General features: G+C 44.9%; 1 long non-coding RNA gene across 4 annotated transcripts in view; it reads right to left on the bottom strand.

Annotated features, from left to right (window-relative positions):
- LOC135910337 (uncharacterized) overlaps positions 1 to 14,006 on the bottom strand; it is a 60,363-nt gene that overhangs the window by 36,340 nt on the left and 10,017 nt on the right. The gene's annotated exons all lie outside the window — the stretch shown is intronic.

The raw sequence follows: 14,006 nt of genomic DNA, 5'->3' as shown, positions 1-14,006 counted from the left end.
CGAGAAGCACGTAGTACAGTGGTACTTTTCGGAAACTCTATTAGCGGCGTAGCTGCGGCGGTTTTCTCAAACCCTGTCTGAGACAGAGCCAGATGAATTCTTGGCGTGTGCAGTCGAGCGCGAAGTTAGCGTAACGGGAGTGCTAATGGGCACAGTCGTCTTGTTATGTAGGCAGCAGACGGCATAGTGTTATTTGCTTTAGCCTTGATTTTCTGCTGTACGCTGTTTCTAAAAGGAAAAGCTGAGCAACAAAAAGGCAAAAGCGTAACTGCCGAAGTAAACATGCCATTTAGGCAAGGACGGCTGCCAGTGAGCTTGACTTTTCTTGCTCAGAGAACGAGCCAGGGACCGCGAAACGAGCGACGAAAAAGTTTTAAAAAATGATGTATAGCACTTGAGAAACGAAAAACGCTGCGTCATAATTGTATTCAATGTCCGATACATGTTACCATACAGCTTACAATTAGGAGACGAATGTCGGCGCTTCGATACCATGTCAGATAAATAAAAAGCAATGCGTCTCTAGATTTTAGTTTATTAGAGGCAATTTCAAAAATTGTCTCGAAATGCACTGTGAAATTAGAAGAGTGCCCGTTCGGAACATGCCATCCTCAAGAGCGCAGCAAATGTACAAAGCCAAATACAAGTATACTTTAAATAACACTCACATAGACTCTAACACGAGCAGTTCAGAAACACAATCTTGTAATAAAAGTAAGGCAACGTCGACAACGTTCTAGAATTAGATATATTTTTACATGTAGAAATAATTTAACACATAAGTGTCATTCAGGCATTTGAAGGCGCAGCCAAGGGAAATCTAACTGCGCTATTTTCAGCGCCGTAGCATTTTTCTTTTCAGACTGATAAATAAACCTCCTGAAATATGGAGAATACCACGTGGCTGCGCACCCACCCGGATCATAAAGCAGCGCCCTCGAATAGGCTCCTTCTGAGTTATCGAGAACAAAATAAAGGAAATAAATAAAAAAGAATATCGTGATCGAGCTAGTGCCTTATCTGCCGCGCCCGGCCGAAGTAACACATCGCGTTTGGTGTTAGTTAGAAACAAGCTGAGATAGCTGTTGTCTTAGCGTAGGTGAAGTGCACATTTTTTTTTTGTGTGTGTGTGTGACAGAACATACCACCACAAAAGCGAATTGACAACGTCAATGCAAATGTTTAGGCTGCATTTTGTTTCGTCCCAGGCACCATGTCTTTCTATAATGAGCAGAAAGTAGAAAGGATTCTTGCCTTGGGAGCTGCAGATGACGACAAAAGGAAGGCTGCAAATATATATCGGTCATGGAAGTGTGGCGGTAGACCAAACGCGTCGACTATCATCGAAAATGATGAAAACCTGAGGTAAACCAGCAGATTCAATAAAAAGTGGCGTAGGAATGCATTTTTGAATCCTAGCCGCTGATGTTCTAGCATTTGTGGCCTCAAACCCTCATGCTATAGATGCGACTTTTCATCTACAATAGATTGGAAGGCACTTAGCCGACTCAAGAAAGACGTGACATACATACAGATTGCGGAGGACTGTCCAGCGGTGGGTAATCATTTACTCCATCTCTGGGACGCTCGCCGCAGCCTCACAAAAAGATGGAAACGACAAAAACGCAACAAAAAGCTGAATAGACCTATAATAGACCTTGATTATGAACAGCAATTTGATTATGAATATTCGAATTAGATGCAATTTTTAAGATTTAAAAAGAATGAGTGTGCATGAAAACGCCAATGCCTCCAAATTGGCCATTTAGACAATTTCCCCCAAGGCACTAAAGAAAAGTCAATTAGTTTTTATTATTTGCTATTTGTCCGCGTCGCCTAAGCACACGTCTGCAAAAACGGCACGTTCACTCGTATCATTACTTTTTTATAAACGATCTGCTTTGTATAAAAAATAAACCCTGCATTTATGTCTATAATACGCCTTGTTTTGATCAGAACACAACAAAATGGCTTGCTTGCTCATCTACCATCCAATATCACGCGTACCGCATTCCATGATTTACGCCGCTCACTCCCGGAACCCATGACACTCGTCTTGGGGAATGTGTCAAAGACCTTGTCGATGATGAGGGGTTTGACTTCGCCAAGGCGCGGTGTATACCAGTGGAACTAACGAGTAATGTCATTAAGGCCCTGCTCTCCCTCTTTTCTTCTTTTTTCCCTGTTCCTTTTTTATTCTTTCTTTCGTTATCTAAATATATGAAGATACTATGTCGCGAGAATTTATTTTATCCCTTGAGAAAGGTCGTCCTACCGACCGAAACTCTTGCACAAATAAACCGAAGATAACCACAAAGTTGTGCTTCCCATCCTTCTAAATGTTTGACTAATTGAAAAATTCCGTTTTCTTCTGTTTATTCGGTGCCATTGGGAAATTCAACATTAGCGCATTATATATGCACATTGCGAATGCGCTTTTAGGCAAACTAATTGTTCAAGCAGCACTGCACATGGATGCTAAAACCAATACCTGATCACTAAGTTTGGCCGCAAAGCAAGTGGTAGGTTCTGAACGGCACGTCATGAAGATAGCAGCAGCACGATTCTAAGGTTAAGTTATGTTAAGGTATTTCAAGTGCGAAAGTAAGGACGTCAGTATGGTTAATGCTACGAAAATAACAAGGGCACTTGGGAGCACTGGCCGCTGCATAACTTAGCTCGTGATGTACTTCAGGTTTCTTGCTATAGACATTTAAAACTCTACTTTCCATGCATACCTATAGGTCGAGTGAATGACCATTCGTTTACCTCCATCAAATACAAACTGGATTGACGTCAGTAGCCTGTTATAGAGTGCAGCTCTTATGCCCCCTATACTGGGTTGAGCATCGGCGTTGGCGTGGCCATGACCACGTGTGTCCCACTGCTAGCGCGTTCGTCGTCACTTTCTGCCACAGCTGGCTCGTCTTCTCATAGCTGGCTCCCATCTTCTCCCATAGCTGGCTCCGATCTCGCTCATCATGCCAGCGTCTCCATATTGCCCCTCTCTCTGCGAAGGCACTGACGGCAGTGGCCCAATGCCAGTCGATGCTGTGATTTCGGTCTCAAATTCTTTACCTCGATATATCGCGAAATGAAAATGCGCGCAAAGCTGCGCTCACATTTCACATTAGGGAGTATTGTATTTGTCGGCCATTGTCTTTTTTTTTTTGGAAGAATGCCATCATTTCAATGCGAAAGCATCATGTGCCCCATCTCTTCGAAGTGCGGCGGCGGCGTGACCAAAACATGGTACCAAAAATGGCCGACGGTGCAGAGAGTAAAAATAAAAAAATTATTGGATTTACGTCATATTTCACAGTGTCTTACAGAAACAGGCACCGTATCTTCCCTATATTAAAAAAACTCGCGCAACACTTTTGATGATGGGCAAGTCATCATCGTCTTCTATCACGCGCTAGCGATCCTTCAATACAAAATAGTACGGCTGCTCGCCACCTGTCTATTTTTTGGCCCATTCCCCATAGTGGGCAAAAGCTGCGTACGTGACAGGAAACGACAACAACACTCTAGACGTCAAATCATTAGTTTGTACCACCGCCATCAAAAGGAACGCGGTGCAAGTTTACTACGTAAACGACGACATGCGGATGAATACCTACGCGAAAAAGTTTTGCAACAGCGACTACAATGCTTTCATCTTCCTACACGTAAGCAGTTTCTTTGCAGAATTTTAAGGCGGAAGCATTAAAAGGCTCGTTGCAATGGCTCATACCTAAAAAACACGGCTTCTGTTCTTGTGGCGCAAGAAATATCATCAGAAGCAATGGCTAATACTACCTTAAGCTAGAAAAAAATTACGAAGGGTGCTTATAACTTTCTAAAAGATATGAAGGTGAAAGACTAGTTGAATGTTCTGTTGATCGGCTGCTGAACTTTGTGTTATACTTTCTGCTGATCTGCGGTTGAATTTCCTGTTGAACTTTCGGCAGAAGAAGTGGTGTTGACCTTTGTGATGACCATTTTGTTGATGCGCTGTTTGAACTTTTTGATCAAACGCCCTGCTGATGTGGGGCTGAACTTTCTGGAGAACTTTCTGCTAATCTGTTGTTTTCAAGCACCTTTTGAACCAAATTTGGTCACACATTTCACGCACTACAATAGGGGGATTGTTCACAAAGTCTTTCGTGTACTTGGCCGTCACTCTGCTGTGTCGCCCTTGTTTCTCTCTTCACAGCGGCTGCGCCGATCGCGACTTGACCAGCCCTCTGGAAAGCACAGTTAGAAGCTGTGCATTCTGTGCATACACCTCTCAAGGCGGATCGTCTTGAACGTGCGGCAGCCGCCTCTCTCGCCACCAATTCTGCAATCCCAGAACGCCTGCATCGCATTGGGTCCGCGTGTTGCTCTCGTATCGCCGCTTCCGCCGCTCCATCCACATCCGGTTCCTCGCGACGGCGGTTGCGACAGGTGGCGTTGCATTCTTAATGCAATGCACCAACTAACCCAACAAAGTGATTTACTAGAATACTTTTCTCATATCGTGGGCCCTTGCCTGTATTCCAATGCGCACATTGCTCAAGTACCGTGTTCGCATCGGCCACATTTCCACCGCAACCTGCGGCGCAAGACTTATCTCCTACTGCCTGATGTGAGATCCCTTGGAAGATAGAGGGTGCATGCGGCCTTTGAAATTTATTGGTTTTTCCTTGACGACTGGTTCAGATAAGCTTATTTTGCGATGGTCATGTGACAGTGTACCCTTTATGAACTAGAGCCCCGTTTTGTCGAATAAACAGCTGGTATACCAGCCTCCTTCCTGTCTTCTTCTAAGTTTTCTGTGTGCGTCTTTTTTTTGCTGATTTTTCTTAATGCAAGGCACAAAATAAGCCAACAACGTGGCTTGCCACACGTTTACTTTACACTGCAACCCGTTATGTCTAGCAACAACTCCGACCTTCCGATCGCATAACCTTATGCCTTACCAAGTGTGCAGCAGGTTCTCGGCCTTCACGTGTTACAGAATGGTAGCATGCTGCCCAACTTTTTTTGTTTTGGAATGAGTCCAGTTCAGGATTCCTTCGCATGTGTTGGTAGTTTTGAAGCGAATGCATTAATTAATTAACTAACTAGTAAATTGATTATTAATTAATTATGTAATATTTGATTTAGTGACCCGGAAGAGCTACGGAGCCTTCTTACTGTTGAGTAATGCTAATATTAAATCGGTAGTAATAGTACGGTTTTGTATCGGACGTTAAGCGTATAATTTTTTAGCAGGTGTGGAGGCTGAAATCAATTTTATATTAGTTATTTTAGGAGATAAAGTCCATCCCAAGCAGTCTTGTTTGGTAAATGAAAATTGCTTAATACGAGAGTCCGAAAAAGTAATGGCCGACCTAAGGTGGCATCCCCGGATGGAGTCGCCATATTATTGCCCAATATGTTTATTTTGTGGAATGTGAACTAGCAAGCGTCCCACTGTAGCCACGGACGCTGTAATACGGTTTCCATTTCAGGGCACTTTACTCGCTCGTCCTCCAGATGTCGCATGCACACGAAGGCCGTGCGCAGAAAGGCAATGGACGAATAATATCACAGCTGAACGTGTACATTATTGAACGAGCTTGTCATCGCCGAAAGGAAGGTGTATACGACCTAAAGGAATGGAAAGGCGGAATGAATGAATGAATGAATGAATGAATGAATGAATGAATGAATGAATGAATGAATGAATGAATGAATGAATGAATGAATGAATGAATGGCAAGGAAAGGCGGCGGAAGTGCGCTTCAGTTAGGGCACTTCCTCCGCGGCAAGCGACAGTGTGCGCGTCGAACCGAAAGTGCACCGCAATGTTCGCGAAGCACTTTCACACTAAAATATAACACGCCTTCATCCAATCACGACCCTTGTTACGTAGTATGAAACCGATACCAAAGATTAACCTTCTGCAGAAACTGGCACTACCCTATCATCACAAACAAAAATATAACGTTATAACAGTCGCGGCCAGATAAAATAATTGAAGAAAATGTAGATGGCCGTATAAACGCGGGGAATTCAAGAAGCATAACGCGCGCAGCATCAGCGTAACGAAGCAATACGGTCACAAAATCTTCACCTCAAAGCAATGAAAGACATTTATAGCGCTTGTGCCCTCTACGAAAAACAGATCACTGAGAAGTATAACACCCGCAGATTCGCGTAAGTATTTCGGACAGCAGACACAATAGCATTCTTGAATATCAAGTGATTAAATGATTGAGCTAAACGCCGTGAAGACTTGAGGGTGGCCTTTGTGGAGTGTTCAGCATAAATGTTGACCGCCTGCCGTTCAGTCATGTGGTCCGAAATATAACTACGCGGAAGCTTTACCCTTCTTGAAAGCACTGAAACGCGACCACCGTGCCCGGCTGCATACGCTGCGCGTTCTCGTGCTCAGCAGCTGAATGCTGGAGTTAACTACATCATGGTATTGCGCCTGACTGTAATCAGCCGAAATCGTAATCAACCGTTCACAAATTGGCAAAATACTCCCCTCAGTGGCGCAGTGGCTAAGGCGTATCGCTTCCGAGTTCAATGTCGCACCTTCAATCCGGGTTCTCGCAGCCACCGTCCGAGTGGGCGGAATGCAACACGCGCTCGTGTACCACGCAAGGTTTGAAAACCCCAACAGGTCAAAATAATTCGGGATGTCCCTCATTATATGACGTGCCTCGTAATCAGATCGTGGTTTTGGCATGTAAAACTGTAGAATTTAAATTTTATTCCGATAGCAGTTCTGTGGACACTCGAGGCGAATTTCTGTCTCCAGTGCTGGCATCGCCAAAACGTTGTTTGTAAATTCGAAATGCGACATAGTCCTGTCTCACCCCGCACGACGTAGCTGTTGGGTGCGAGTGCATGGGTGCAAAAGTTATTTAACCAAGGTATTAACCTATGTCACAATCGTTATTGGTTGTGTTTTCAACAAAGCAATTATTTAGCACTTACAACAGCAATTTAGTTATGGTAAAAAAAGGCGACCGCCTTTTAAATAATCTTATCTCCCTAAAATGCTGTAACGCAACGTACTTGGTGCAGGGCCTATTTGTTTGCTTATTAACCAGGAATTGTTAAGCCAGCTATTATTTGTGTAAAGAGCGCAGACAATTTCGCATTGTTAGAAAATGGCCAGAATATATCATTCCTTTTTACGGTACTCCCCCCCCCCAAAAAAAAAGAAATAAGAGAAATGACATATCACAAACATATGTGACTATCAGTTTCGGCATTTAACTAAGTCCTTCAAAAACATTCAAATAAAGAAAAAAAGAATAGCCTTCCAGATGTGCCCAATTTAAAATTATACCAATAACCACTGCTACCAACGTTCTTATCCCGAGGTGAACCATCCTGGGATGTCGGAACTGTACTGCTGACGACATAAATAGTAATTTTTCAGCACAGGAAAAAAAAAACCTTTACGTCTGCTTGTCTGCCTTATATTGTGAATATGGCAAGGTTAAGAAACCAAAATATAAGAAACGTTACAAGCCGAACTTCTTTGATTACACAAGCTGATGTCGTTGATAATGTTCTTGGCGAGTTTTGTGAACATCGATGGTTGAATAAAGGGACTGACAGCTGGCCAAAATGTATCGTGAGACGTTGAGGAAAAGGAAATTACCATGATTAATTGTCATGGAATCCAGCACGCTGTTCGCAACTTAAGCAAGAATAATAATTTTAAACTGGCAATGAAAGTATGAAAAACCAGTGAGTGGCGCGGCCTGGCGGTCAAGCCATCGAACTTCGGATTTAGTATGTGAAATTACTGCGCGTAAGTCGGCCGTTGTTAAGTACAGCATACTTATTGCTTAAAATTACATTCGGTATGTTATTAGGCTGTCGAGATTCATACTATGTGTATTGCGAAGTAAACAAGAGTGCACGCTAACGAGCGACGCTGCCTTCGTGGTAACGATTGGAGCGGTACAGCCGGTCAAAGGTGTTCAGTGCGTCGCGGCGCACATTAAGGATTTCGTACGCTCGCGAGTTTGCAAGTTATCACCCGAAGTTCTGTGTTCTCTGTGAGATACAAAATACCATCGACGAATTGTGCCGTCACTGTGTGCCAGCGCTGCAACAATAGCACTACTAGCATGTCCTACCACTTATATTTGGCAGGCGCATGCAGCCAGCATGCGGCAGCATGCAGCCAGCAAAAGCATGGCCTTCGAGAGCAGTTTGTAATCCTTGGAGGGAGCCGTCACTGCGACGTGGATTCTCACACCAGCTGTTACTGTGCAAATAATTCAACGCTTCATAAAGCATCACCAGAAGGAACATCGTCCTTATAAACAAAATATTACTTTCTTACAGATAGAACCGCACTTGCTCTCTGCTTCCCACCAATGCCTTCGTAGAATCGCCATTGCCCTCACCTATCATGATTTGCTGCATATTTCGTGAGTACGACTACACCCGAACGCCGATTGGAAAACTAAAAAAAAAAAAGACATTCCACGGCGTTTTCCGCATTAGCACTGTGTTGGACACTGAGGCAGGTAAGCCTTCCGTTGCACTAAAAAAACGGCAGCATAAAAATTGGTTGTCAAACTTTTAAAACCCACCCTTGATTCTTTTGACATTATCGTTTTTTTTTGCAGTAGTTATACTCTTAAGCCTGGTGTACCGTACATTGTCCCCTAACTTCCCTTGACCCTTTGACGTCCATCTTGTGAATCAATTATATTAAATCTGACTGAAGTCGTCCATGAGCTCGATCATTGAACCGTGTACCGGTAAGTGAAGTTCACGTGAAATACGAAAGGCCTATCAAGAGCACCGTCGTCACGACATTCTGTGGTGTACTTGTGCATTTAACATTATTTCAAGACACGTACTATCTCAGAAAGCCCATAGAATAAATAAAATAAAAGGTTAAATTTTTCGCAGCTCAGCTTTCGCAGAGCGTATAAATATTGGCGTTTCAAATAAAACTCAGTCCTGTAAAGCTGCCATCTCACACTACAGTAAAACCCAGAGTTATAAGCTGAACCAATTATGCACGTCCTAGGATGTATGCTCTGTGCTTTTGTTATTTTTTCAACGAAAATGTTTTTTGACGGCGTTTCGCAGGGTGAAATGATTTCTGAGAGTGTGCCTGTGGAAAATAGTACGTATTCAAAGCACTAATGGGGGTACCTAGAATTCGTGTATTCTCTTGCTTTGCAGACCGTCTGTTAGTGGTAGTGTCTAAACCTGTTGTAGTTACTTGAATGATTGCCGTAGTTAAGTACAAAGCCTTACCTTGTTGTTAGAGAAGTGACGGAAGCTACGTTGAGAGCATCCGGCAATTCCTCGTCGTGGCTGATAATTTCAATATTGTAGTACGAAATTTGATGTTTCCATGCTGGATACAGTTTGTAATTTTATGTTCCATTGGGAGTTTGAGTTTTGAATGCTCCAACCACAGCTTTTTCTTGAATGATAATTAATCGGTTTCTTGATGTCAGCGCAAGAACATCACCGCATGGCTACTCAGTTTTCCAGGATAAGCAAAACGGTAGTATGTTCGCGATACCGTTATACGCCTGTTCTCGAACCATATTTAGACCAATTTACCTCGCGCAGGAATACCAAGGCGTGTCAGCAGTTTTCTTCGAAACATCGTTTTTTTTTTTAATTTTCGGTCGTTTGCCTTGTTTTTACAAGAAAAACTGAAGGGCCAACTTTCGTTCCTTGAATTTCGCGCCAAAACTTAGCGCCGCTACGCCAGTGTGACGTCACGAACTTCAAGGAATATTCTCTATTTGGACAGTTGTGGCCAGGTAGAATCTCTCGAAACTTGGGAAGTTCAGACTTTGACATCGTTACTAGTAACAAGCAAACACCATAAAAATCAAGGACGTTGTTGGAATCATGGGCCATTATTTCACAAGACCGAGATCAACAATGTTCTGTTATCTACTACAGTGTCTCCAAATATATTTCTTTTGTTCAAGTGCCAATGCATGCCCCTGGGCATTCTATACCATATCACCTTTCCGAACAAGTGAAAGACTGGTGCCTTCTACATAAGCATGTTAGGTACAATTTGTGGCTCATGTAAACCGACAGAGTGCGGCAACCCACTTGTACGCATTTTCAGATTCCTGTCTGTTCAAAAATATCAGCATCCCAAGTGGAAGTTATAGGCAACCCACCAATAGCTGTCTGTGGGCCTTGTGCGTGGGGATGAGCAAGACAGTTTGGTATGAGAAGTGAGTGCTTTGTTCGTTTAAAATTATCAGTATAGTAAACCGTGCCAGCTTTTCGTAACTGTTTAGGCGAGGTAGCTATGTGGTTCAAAATAAGCTACTCAAGTTCCACGATGCTCGCATTTTTAAGCTGCTTATATATGTACAAACTTTGCATGTTGGTTTCATGTACTACCTGATATATTATTACGTTAATAATCATATGTCAAGAACTGCATTTCCTCATTCGGCTATCAAGTATGTCAGGCGTTCCAGGGGAAATATTTCTGAGAAGTCTAATTTTTGTGGCCATTTACCTAATGGGATGGGAATTAGATGAGGAACAGCAGTGTGAACGCCCTATGGACATTTCATGAAATGAATGTTGTTCGAGAAACAAAGTGCAAAACTGATTGCAACATATCTCTCGCATATTGAAGCTCCATTTAACCAGCCCGTGAACACGGCTACAATGCCTTTTCTGCGAAGAAATGGCTCTGCGAGCAAAAAGGTTTATGCGTCCGTATTTAAGTAAGAAGAAATATCAAGCGGGAAAGAAGGAGAACGAAAATCCTAGCCGCTTACCTAATCTTCGTAAGTCAGGAAGGTCTGGTTGGCGGCGAACGTGATGGCGAAATAGGCGAGCGCGAAAGCTATTCGAAGGCTGTATATAGCGATCGTGATTTTCTGCACCGAGACTGGAACTGTAGGTGACGCACTCGTCGGCGCGCAGATAAACTTCACTTATGGCAAACTGAGCACACTGGTGTGCAGTCATTGTTAGAGAAACAAGGTAAACGGACAAAGACTACCGAAGAACATAGGACGAGCGCTTGCACTTAACTGAAAATGTTTTATTAGAAATTGATATCCATGAGAACTTGAATGCCGAGAGTCTATTTTCAAGAGTGTGCCTGTTTCCCGAAGGTGGACGAAACCAGTATTCCATGTAAACACACGAATCAATTAGAGCGGGAAACTGTTTACGCGTTTTACACAGAAGACCACTAGAAGAAATGTGAAGCCAGGCTTCTTTTACTTGGCGCCATTCTGAAGTAGATTCCCTGTTGCCTGCAATCATTGACAAATTTGGTCGCGTGGTCTTACATCTCACCTTAGTGTTGTATTCACTATATAGTGTTGTAGTCGACGAGTATCACAATTACTGTAATATCATTGTGTGCATAGTTTCGTAGTTAGTTGATGTACTGTACAAGCTGCCATTTCGCATGCGCGTGCTTTATGGTTTTTATGTGCATGTGACTTACTTATTAAAACCCTTCAGTTAAAAGTAAGTGGTTGTCCTACGTTCTTATGCCGTCTTTGTCTGGTCACGCTTTCCCTAACGACCAAAACTCAGATCACAAGACCTCCCAGCCTAGCTGCGCGGAAAGACAGAGCCTATGAGCGAACGAATAATCTTCGCTCGCACTTGCATGCTCCCCTTTGTCTCTTGCATGCGATCATTACCTGCAACACATGGCGTGTGGTTCCCCTATGCGTGCACACGCGCGGGAAGCTACAATGCAAGGAGGCGGAATAAACTTTTATTTTGGAAACAGTATTCCGGGCTAAGCTCCGGTTCTACTCTCGATGGGAGGTGTCCTCATTCCAGGAACACTCTGGCCTTCGCTGCTTCCTTGGCCCTGGCGACGAGACGTCGTTGTTGTTCCAGGTCCTCGGAGACGAGCTTGGCCTCCCACGTTTCTATGACGTCTTCGCTTTGTCTGGCGTTGCAACAGCCTCTCGGTGAAGGCAATGCGTCTTTGTCTAGATGCCATGGACATTCGAGGATCAGGTGCGCTAAGGTGTCCGGCACGCCACACATTGGGCAGTGGTGTCCTTGTAGCGTTGGGTACAGTCTATGCATGATGATTCCGTGGGTATAAGTATTACTTTGCAGTTTTCTGAGTGTAGTGCTGCCTTCTTTGTTGAGCTTTGGGTGAGGTGGTGGGTACACCCTGCGTTCCAGCCTGTGATGTTGAAGGATCTCTGAGTACGTGATGGGTACGGTCTCTACCTCCGCTGGCACAGACCGGGCGTCTCGAGGGTAGGAAGGGTTGGCCCGGCAGGTGTCGCCTCCGGCCGCGGCATGTGCCGCTTCGTTCCCCTGCAGCCCCTCGTGCCCAGGAAGCCATCTCACGCTGGTGTAGGGGATCGGAGGACTGCGGTGCTTTAATAGCTTCAGTGCTTCTGTCGACACGCGACCCTTAGCGTAGTTCCTGACGGCTGCTTGAGAATCGGAGAAGATGACAGCTGCGTCCATGCACGTAGTAGTTGCTAGAGCGATCGTCGTCTCTTCTGCAGTCTCGAGGTTTTGTGCGCGGACTGTGGCAGACGATAGCTCTCTGCCCTGAGAATCTACGACGCTCAGGGCATAAGCGGTTTTTTTTTTTGCGGGTATTTCGCTGCGTCGGTGCATCTGGCGTCCGGATCTTGCCTGTGTCTTCGCCGTAGAGCGTCCACTCGGGCTTGTCTTCTTTCCTTGTGGTACGTGGGGTGCACATTGCATGGAATTGGGGCTATGCATAAGGATTCGCGGAGGTTTGAAGGAATTCTTTCTTTTCGGTCCGTGGTGGCTATAAAGGTTTCACCGTAGCTCAGCTGTTGCAGCACTGATCTTCCGGTGGGCGTGGGCTTCAGTCGTTCTAATTGGCTGGCTTTGTGAGCTTCAGCTAGCTCTTGCCAGGTGTTGTGTACGCCCATCTTGAGAAGTCTCGTAGTCGAAGCCGTAGATGGTAGGCCCAGGGCGATTTTGATGGCTTTCCGTATTTGAATGTTAATTTTTTCTACCTCTACATCCTTCAGCGCGAGGTAGGGGGTGCCGTATGTTATTCGACTGGTGAAGAGTGCTTGCATCACGCGTAGCGTGTCTTGTTCCCTAAGTCCGCTTCTATAGCTTGCAACTCTCCTGACGAAATGCGTGAACTGTGATAGCGTTCGCTGTAGTTGCGGGAGGGTGGCCGCACCGGACCCGTCTTTGCGTACGTGTAGGCCTAGAACTCGTAGGGTTTGCACTTTTGGAATGGGCATTCCATTGAGGGTGACGTTAGGACCGGGTTCATCGTAGCCGGGTGGTCTCCCTCTCGTTCTTGACTTGAGGACGAGGTGTTCGGACTTCTCGGGAGCACAGCGGATGCCGCATTTGTGCAAGTAGCTCTCGATGGTATCTACTGCTTCCTGTAGGCGTGCTTCTTGTGTTCCAGTGTTTGAGGCCTTTGTCCATAACGTGATAACATCTGCATTGAAAGCGTGTCTTACGTCTGGTATCGCATCAAGGAGGCTGAGTAGTTTAAACATTGCGACGTTGAAGAGCAACGGCGATATGACCAAGCCCTGCGGGGTGCCTTCGCTCGGTAGCCGGAAGCTGTCGCTGCGCAGGTCGCATATTCCAACTGTGGCCTTGCGGCCCATGAGGAAATTCCTGACATAGTCGTATGTCCGAGAACCGCAGCCCAGGTCTTCGAGGTTGCAGAGGATAGCTTCGTGACTGACGTTGTGAAAAGCTCCCTTTACGTCGATGGCTAAAATCGATGATTTCCTTGTGGTACTCAGGTGGTCGATGAGGTCTTCCTTGCATAGAAGGAAGACATCTTGCGTTGACAGGTTCTGCCTGAAACCGAACATAGTGTTTAGAGAATATCCGTTGTCTTCGAGATACGAGGTTAGCCGGTTGTGAATCATATGCTCGAAAAGCTTCCCAACGCACGAGGTAAGGGAAATTGGGCGCAAGTTCTCGATGCTGAGCTGTGTATTTGGTTTGGGGACCATGGTAATCTCCGAGTGCATCCAGGCAGCCGGTAGCTTTTCTCTCTCCCA

Source organism: Dermacentor albipictus, chromosome 8, assembly GCF_038994185.2.
Source record: "Dermacentor albipictus isolate Rhodes 1998 colony chromosome 8, USDA_Dalb.pri_finalv2, whole genome shotgun sequence".
NCBI classification, from domain to species: domain Eukaryota; kingdom Metazoa; phylum Arthropoda; class Arachnida; order Ixodida; family Ixodidae; genus Dermacentor; species Dermacentor albipictus.
This window is presented reverse-complemented; position numbering and strand designations above follow the sequence as displayed.